The 8,443-nt window shown below is 37.9% G+C and overlaps 1 long non-coding RNA gene across 3 annotated transcripts; it reads left to right on the top strand.

Annotated features, from left to right (window-relative positions):
• The first annotated feature begins 593 nt into the window (after positions 1-593).
• LOC122237758 lies at positions 594-8,169 on the top strand. Of its 3 annotated transcripts, XR_006216383.1 has the most exons (4): positions 603-640; positions 4,813-4,957; positions 6,874-6,939; positions 8,131-8,169. It is a non-coding gene; the product is annotated as an uncharacterized LOC122237758 (long non-coding RNA). The 3 variants fall into 3 exon arrangements; XR_006216385.1 differs by lacking the exon at positions 4,813-4,957 and having other exon boundaries at positions 594-640; XR_006216384.1 differs by lacking the exons at positions 603-640; positions 4,813-4,957 and adding an exon at positions 675-848.
• Positions 8,170-8,443: the final 274 nt, after the last annotated feature.

Here is an 8,443-nt window from a genome sequence, read left to right as displayed (position 1 = left end):
CAGCAACTGGGTACATTTTCAAACTGGTCATGAACAGATTAAAAAAAAGTGTATTCCCCATATCAGAAATATCAAATTATATGAATATTAGTAAGAGAAATGACTTGTGGCATAAGGAATTTAAGAAACCATGTGGCAGTTTTAAAACATGACCCCAATTTTTTGCCTTGCCCAGACTGCTGACTGGTGATCTATATTTTTGTTTTCTTGAGTTTGAGTGGGCTCATGAATGCTTTGACCAATGAATTAGGGTAAGAATAATGTTATGTGACTGATGAGGTGGGATCATAAAAGACCATGAACTTCCATCTGGTTCTTCTAGAACATTCTCTCTCTGGAAGGTGCCTCTTGGGTGCTCCCTTTTGGATCCTGGTCACCACGCCATGGGAAGCCCAAGCCATAGGGAGATGGTTTTCGTGCAAGCACTCTAGGTGACAAGACAGTCTGAGCTCAGCTAAGCCTTCTAATAACCCCAGTTCCGGGACCAGATATCAACAATTAAGGCACCATGGAGATGGATCCTTTAGTCACAGTTATTAGAACTCTCAGCTGTTTGAGTCTTCTGTCCCCGGAAGACTCAATTCCCTTGGAATGTAAGTCATCCCCACTGTGCTGTTTGAATGACCCACCCACAGAATTGGTGAGCATAATGAAATTGTTATTTTCTTCCATTACAGTTGGAGAGGGTTTTGAATGCAGAAGTAGCAAAGGGGACACGATTTGATATCAGAAGCATCATGCTGCCGTAAGAAAAACCGAAGACACGTGGCTTCGAGATTCATGGTAGCGGAACCTGGAAGGTCTTGAGTTTGGTAGTGGACGACTGACAGGCCTCAAGAAGGCCATTGGTGAGGGCTTAATGAAGACCGAGCAAAATGTTATTGGAACCTGGGGGCAAGGAGACCCTTGTTACATAGCAACTTAAAAACCTCAAATATTGTCACCTATAGGAATGTAAAAAGTAGATAATATTGTCATTGAACTTCTGGATTTGCTGAGTATAGTCCCAGAAGAATGCCAAATGGCTTAGCTGGTTTCCTTTATCTGAGTGTTATAAGATAGGATATAGAGAACTAATCTAAAAAAGAAAAAAAAATAATAAAAATGAATTATTCAATTTTCAAACAGTATCTAGAAAAACTACCAAAGATCTAAAAATTCCAGAGTATCTACCAGATATTCTGTAAGAAATAGGGGCTTCTGTAAACGTAATTGATATCTCCCATAAGTTTCGCACAAACACCACCACCTTTAGAAAACAGTGTGTGTAGATATTGTGTAAGTTGTGTTTGTATTGGAGAGAGATATGTATACCTCCACAGTGTATATACATCTAAAAAAAAAAAGTCTACTAGGATCACCATAAAAGCTATCACAGACTGGTGGCTTAAACAATAGGAATTTATTTTTTTTTTGCAATTCTGGAAGCTAGAAGTTCAAGATCAAAGTGTCAGCTAAGCTAGTTTCTCTCTTTTTCTCTCCTAGGCTTGCAGATAGCTCTTTCCTTGCTGTGTCTTCATATGGTGCCTGGTCTTTCCTTTGTGTGTGTGTCCTAATCTGCTCTTCTTCTTACAAGAATACTAGTCATATTGGGTTAAGGTGTACCCTAGGGACCTTATTTAACCTTAATTACCTCTTTAAAAATCTTATGTCCAAAAACAGTTACATTCTGAGTACTTGGGGTTAGGACTCCAATGTATGAATTTTGAGGGGAAACAATTGAGCACATAACTGAGTGTCTCTCTCTCTCTCTTTCTCCCTCTCCATATATTTTATATTCTATATATAATCTTATATATATATATATAATCATATATAATCTATATGTATATCATATATATAATCCTTTAACACAATAATCATATAATCATATATAATGTATATTCATATATATAATAATGATTATATATTCATATATATAATATGATTGTATATAATATTATATAATCTCCAACCGGGATAGGACTAAGCAATTTAACAGGCTGACATTAGCTCCACAGACATGTTTTCCAAAATCTCTTCTTGCATTCTCTGAGACACTTGGTTTTCATTCTCAGAGAGTGATTTGAAGTCTTTGCTGAGAGTATCATTCCTAAAAGAACAGTATCTATTTAATGATACTTCTTCAAAGTTCTACCCTTGAAGAAAGAAATGGGGAGTGGAAGGGAAATCTAGCATTCTTTCTATCTGTCATAGCTGGATATTGGACACCAAGATGCCATCTTCCCAAGCAGGTTTTGTAAAAGTTCTGCTGCGTTTTGATCCCAGGGGCACGAGATCTAGTCAACAGAGATCCTAGTTTATATATCTCAACGTCCTGAAATGCATTAAGTTCAGGGTATCTTTGGCGAAAAGAATCCAGAGTCTTCATGGAAAATATTTGTGTTGTTTTCTATTTAATTCTGAGAGAAGAAGTAGAGAAAATTCACAGAAAAAACCTGAAAAAGTTTAAAAAATATTCCTTAGAAGTGTTTATTTTTCTACTTTATGCCTAATCAAAGAGAAAGGAAAATTTGGTGTTTTCTCTACAGGAGGAAAATGTCTATACGCTGTAAATATGAACTGTTTAGATGATAATGCAGTGTGCCAGCTATCAAAGCTCTTTTTATATTAGCTGAGCATGTTGCAGAATCTCTTGAAGAAGTAGAATTATCTTGTGGAGCAAACCAAGACTTTGTCAATCTGAAGAATATGTCATACTCTTGCATGGAACACATTAAGGACAATGAACCACATCAGTGGCAAAGGTTAAAATAATCAAATCCATGTCCAAGTCCAAGGGCAAATCCAAGCCCACAAAGGCAAACATTCTCTCTGGATCTCTGGACATTTTCTCTCAGGCTATGGGCTGGGTCTCCACGGCCCGCTGGAAATGAATTCTATTTTATCTATTAATATTGAGGGACAAGCAAGCTTAGAGGGTTCTTGGCGACATTGGCATATCTGGTTCTCTTGTTGAGAACCACAGGCAGGTTATCTTGGGGTTTCACTTGCAGTAGTTTCGGAATCTGCTCGTAGGTTCTAGTCTTCTTTCCTCTACTTCCAAAGGCAGAAACATAAGCAAAGTAATAGACCTAACTCATGTCAGTTTGCTCTCTCACCTGTCTCTGTGAGCACTTTGCACACGAGGTGGCCTGCATGGTTTGTAAAGCTGGCTTAGTTTTTCTCTAGATGCTCTATACTTCCTTGAAGAGACCTTTTCTGCTCATCTACCGTTAACCTGAAAGTTCATCTGGCCCCTTCTTCTCTGTGTAAGCATTTTCTCTCCCCTCGCCTTATTATAATATGCAGTTACTTTTTTTTCCCCCAGTCTGTGATTTTACCTATTTATCCAACTGCACTAGAAGCTCCATGAATGTTTAGGACCATGGCTTTTTTGTTGAGCTTTATAGTCCCAGAGAAATATTAAATGTTCAATAGATATGTGCTGAAGAATGAAGGATTATGAAAAAACAGTTGCCATGTAGGTTTCTTTTGTGGTTGTATTATTCTCATGAACCACATTTAGTCCTTACCAAAGATTCTTGGAATGCAGAAGTCATCATATTCACCTCTCGATGTCAGGGGGAGCTTACTAGATAAATCTCAAGTTCTCTAATCAAAAACAACTTTGCCTTCTCTTGTGTTAACATGATTTTACTTTTGTAGTTTTCTTAGACACTAGCAAGTTAATTTAGGTAGATTTTCTAAGGTTTGTCTTATTACAGTTAAGGGGGAACCTTTAGGGGGCTGTTTGATTATAAATAAAGCATAAAGTAAATGAGATGCATATTTCTTGACTATGTTGAAGAAAGTATATGGATTTGGGGCTTACACAGTACTTTTTCTAAAAACAAATGTTGTAAAACAAAACAAAACTTTGAGCTAATGTAGACAACTGCATTAAAGAACTCCAAAAGGAACTTTTAAGAAGGAGCAGGGTTTAAGCTTGGTAAATTAGATGTCTCAGCGTATCTGAATCATAAATTTAGGTTATTGGCTTCATTTTCATGAATTTATTTGTTGGGTTTGTTCTGAATTGTATGCATAAATTGTGATTACAAAATTCTAAAACTTGGCTTCCTCTAATCATAGAAACTATTGATTATGGTAACACAAAGAGGTTTACAGTCGAATTCACAATTAATTCAAGAAGAAATTGTTCATTTGCATTGCGAACATAAGCAAGAAAGTTTTGGTGATACTGAGTCTATTCCACATCATTCGCAAATATCAATTTAATGTGACTCACAGACCAATCACTGAAAAGTAAAATAATAAAGCTATTGGAAGAAGACATATCTTCCTAATCCTGGGATTCGTGAAAATTACTAAAAACAAAAGAGCATTAATAGTGAAAGTTTAAAGATGAGAAAGTGGTCTTCTGTTTATCAAGATATATCATTAAGGAAGGTAAAAGACAAGTTTCAGACTGGGAGGAAATATTTTCAAAATATTTATCTGACAAAGGACTGATGTCTGGAATACATAAAGATATTCTACTAATTAAGTAAGAAAAATACAGAGAATTCAACATGAAACGTGGCAAAGATCTTGAAGAGGTACCTATAATCATATGTAAAAGTGTTCAATATTATTGCCCATCAGGGAAATGGAAGTGAAAACCATGATTGGGAACCACTGCACAACCAACAGGATGGTAAAATTAAGAAGACTGTCAATTACAAATGTTGTCAAGGATGCAGAGAAATGGAAATTCGCATATAATGTTGATTGGATGGTTAATTATTTTGACTTTCGGAAAACGTTTTGGTGGTATGCACTAAAACTAGAGACAATACCAGTCCCATGATTCATCACTTCTATTCCTAGGTATGCACAAGAGAAATGAGTACATGTGTCCGTGAAAGACATGTACAGGAATCTTCATGGCAACTCAATTATTACAGAGTAAATAGACACATTTCATTATATTCATATTAAGAAGACTCCACAATACTAAAAAGTAACAAACTTGGTAAGTGCAACCGTATGGATAAACCCCAGAAAGAGAATTTGAATGAAAGAAAACAGACATAAAAAGGTTCATAATGTACAATTCTGTTTCTATGGGGTTCAAGATCAGGGAATTCTAATCGAAGTCACAATATCGCCTTCCTTGCTGGGAGAGGCAGGTATTAAACGGAAGGAGACTCAACAGAATCTTTTGGAGCAATGGCAATGTTTTAACATTGATCTGGGGGGTGATTACAGGAGTGTATCCAAATATAAACAATGTATTACGCTGTATGCTTAAGCTTAGTGAATTTTACCATATGCAAATTGTAATTCAATACAATGTGTTAACCATACGTTTTTATTACCTATATTCTTGATGATCTGGCATCTGAGCCCTCACTGACTTGGAGAGGCTGCCTCAATTCTTGGGGATGGCAAATGAATGCCCCAGCATTACTTTCATATGCAGACCAACCCAGAGTCTAGATTCTGAACGACCTCTTCCAGATGGCTTTTGCACTGCAGGAGGCAATATTTCTCTGCCCTCATTATCCCAAGGCCAGGCAGCAGACAACTAGAGATAGCTGCTGTGCACCAGAAGAGCTATACCCAGAAATGATTCAAACGAACTGATCCCACGCCTGCTTCCCTGCTGTGCGAAAACTTTCCCGTGGGACCGCAATAAGGGCTTCCACAGATACTTTCCCTTCATTCCTTCTGTCTCCTGTTCTTCTTGTGGCCCTGTGTGGCATGGCCTGCTCCCTTCTCTGGGGCACTGTGACTAACAAGCTGTGTTTTCAATGGTAAGCTTCTCTTGATATGTTGGCCTCACCATGCCTGAAAATAATAAAACCCACATGTTAAAACGCAACAAAGCAAGTAGACTTTTAACGCCGAGATGCTTTTATGGACCATTCTTTTGAACAGCTGCAAGTAAGACACAGTTAATTCCATAGTTTGGATCGGGTAGGAAGACTTAAATGAATAATCGATCAATTCGTTAGTCATGAATAAGAACTCTTAGACTCAGAACATGCGACTACCAGGAGAGTAGGAGAGTAATAGTGGATGGTGAGATCAAATGACACAAAAATGAGCAGAAAAAAAATTAAAATGCCTCTGTAAATGTATTATTTACTTATTTTACAATTTTTATTTATTTTGAGGCGGGGGGGCAGGGTCAGAGAGAGGGAGACAGAATCTTAAACAGGCTCTGTGCTGTTGGCGCAGAGTCTGATGTGGGGCTAGAACCCATGAACCATGAGATCATGAAGTGAGTAGAAATCAACAGTCAGATGCTTAACCTGCTGAGACACTCAGGTGCCCCTCCTTATTTATTTTTTAAGTAGGCTCCATATTGGGTGTGGAGCCCAACATGGGGCTTGAACTCACAACCCTGAGATCAATAACTGAGCTGAGATCAAGAGCTGGATGCTTGACCAACTGAGCCCCCTGGGTGCCTCTCAGTGTATCATTTATAATGCTGTATATTTGACACAACATCTCCAGGTAATCATAGATATAGAATCACACCGCATCATTAGAACTATTTATATACTGCAACCAACGGAAGAGGCAATTCAAGTAGAAAGAAAGAAAGAAAGAAAGAAAGAGAAAGAAAGAAACATGAAGGAAGGAAGGAAGATGAAGGAAGGAAGGAAGAGAAAGGCAAGGCAAGGCAGAAAAGGAAAGAACGGAGGAAGGAGGGAAATTTTCTTGCTGACACAACGGAGCCAACATCAGGGATTCAAAGACCTGAAATAACATGGGCAGCATTGCGGAATACTAGAATGTCAATTAAATCATTTACCAAGAGAAGAAGGAAGAGGCTTGAGAGGGTGGGAGTAAGGGTTGAAGAACTCATTTGAAATAACATAATGTACATTACAAAGTTGTGCTTGGGCTATCTCTTTCTCTTTTTTTCTATCTCTTCAGATGTTATTACTTCTTATTGAAGAATCTGGAATGTGAATCAGAAAATCTCACAATAGTCTTTTAAAGGTATTTAATGATTCATGATTAATGATTATATTAGTATATATAGTATAGTATATATAGTATATAGTATAGTATAGTATAGTATAGTATACTATTAGTATATGTAGTATTATCATAGTAAATACATATATCAACAAACTCCCTTTGGACCATAGATAAAATTGTGGTCTTATTTGTTTTTGACGAGCTATCTTAAAACGCTTGAGGGTTCTGTAAGTTTCCCATACATATTTCTCCAGGCATGTGTCCTTCTGTATTCTTTCCATGATTACTGGGGTTTATCCATTTAAAGATCAGGAGACACTGCAGCTGATAGTTGGATATAGATGCAGATTGACTATCAATTCCGCAAAAGACCACCGGCAAACCTTGTTCTTCAAACAAAGCTAGGCCGATTAAACCTACTATGAGATAGAGCATGACTTCGGTAGTCTTGGTAGCGTCTCGGGAAGGAGAGGCCAGGCGTAGACTTTGGTAGGAGTTTGGTAGGAGTACTTCAAGGCAGGTCTTTCAAAGCACATATCTTACTGGGATTGGGTCAAGTTCTTGATATAGTATGTTCGCTTTGGTGGGCACAGCGAAGCAAGCATCTTGCAGGGAGTTTTGATAAATAAACAGATGTTTGATAAGTGAGCTGTTTGGCTAAACGAACAACCCGTTGTTCCCACAGCAGGGCTGCTTGTTCAGATGAGCAAACTATTCATTCAAATGTTTTGGCTTTTAGAAAAGTCCTGGCACCAATGGGAACGTTATTTATTGGTTTACAGTCTTATCTTCCTGGCCAGGAATCTCCTGCAACAAAGAGGAATGCCATGTTGACACAAGTGGCTTCAGATCTCCATCCCAACAGTTAAAGCTGTGTGGATGAAGGTGGTCTCAGCTCTCAAAATTGAGTGTAGGGGACGAACAATGCCATTTTGTTTTAAGGAGCCTGAAAATATTGGGATGGTATGTGGTTTTAAGAGGGAACGAACAGAAAGGAAATCCATTTTGAAGATGTTTCAGGTATATGTGAAGATTTAAAACTAATCTAGAACTTCTTCCATTATGAGATGTGGTTTTCATCCAAGTGTATATATTGTAACTGACTGTGCTTTATTTTGTGAAATCCAGGACCTCCATTGTCTCAGGATATTAGGAATGAAAGCCTTTCATATCCCCATTTATTTTTTATTTTTAACTTTTCTTTTTCAGAGAACAAGGGAGTGAGTGAGTCGGGAGGAGCAGAGAGAGGGAGACAGAGGATCTCAAGCAGGCTCTACACCCAGCACAGAGCCCTACTCAGGACTTGATCTCACGACTGTGAGATCATGACCTAAGCCCAAATCAAGATCTGACCGCTTAACTGAGCCACCCAGGTGCCCCTCCACCATTTCAATGTATGACTCTGTGGGGAATCATTGTTTGTCACTTGTATTCTGGCTTCTTAGGTCAATCATTTACATGGCTCTGTTTTTTTTTTTTTTTGTTTGTTTGCTTGCTGTTTATTTGCTCTGGCTCTATCCTC

The sequence above is a fragment of the Panthera tigris genome, chromosome B1 (genome assembly GCF_018350195.1).
Source record: "Panthera tigris isolate Pti1 chromosome B1, P.tigris_Pti1_mat1.1, whole genome shotgun sequence".
In the NCBI taxonomy this organism is placed as follows: Eukaryota; Metazoa; Chordata; class Mammalia; order Carnivora; family Felidae; genus Panthera; species Panthera tigris.
This window is presented reverse-complemented; position numbering and strand designations above follow the sequence as displayed.